The following is a 704-nucleotide window of genomic DNA, read 5'->3' on the forward strand; positions in this document are numbered from 1 at the left end:
AAAAAAAAAAAAAAAAAAAAATCTAAAAAATATCCGAAATGTTTCATTAATATACTTAATTTAAAAAAAAAATTTAAAAAATCGAAAGCAATATTAAAATTTTTGTAGACAATCTATGAGGTGTCATTGATGAACGTTTTATCCATATATAAACAGTAATAACTTTTTTAAACATTTACTAAATAAACGTAAATACTGTTGATGTTACATAATTACAAAGTAACGGTAATTATTAAGTTCATTTACAAAGTAACGGTAATTATTAAATATAAAATGAACGTTTCCATCTAAAATTAACCGTAATAATAAAAACAAGAAAAAATATAATTACAAAGTAACTGTAATTATTGTATAAAATGAACGTTTCCATCCAAAATTAACCACAATAATAAAAATGAGAAAAAACATAGGTAAAATCCCCGTCATTTTTTAAATATATTTTTATTAATTTATCTAAATATCGTATTAAAATAAATAAATAAATAAATAACCTTAAAAAAAAAAAAAAATAATAATAATAATAATAAGATGTGAACAAGAACAAACCGGCTTGCCGGGGATTTGCCTAAACTCCGTTGAACGCAACGGAATTCAAAACGTGTAAAACTGCCCACAACGCGTGGAGCCTTTTTTTAATTATTATTTATTTATTTATTTATTATTATTTTTTAATTTTTTTTCAACCCATTAAAAAAAAAAAAAAA

Source organism: Cucurbita pepo, chromosome LG07 (assembly GCF_002806865.2).
Source record: "Cucurbita pepo subsp. pepo cultivar mu-cu-16 chromosome LG07, ASM280686v2, whole genome shotgun sequence".
NCBI classification, from domain to species: domain Eukaryota; kingdom Viridiplantae; phylum Streptophyta; class Magnoliopsida; order Cucurbitales; family Cucurbitaceae; genus Cucurbita; species Cucurbita pepo.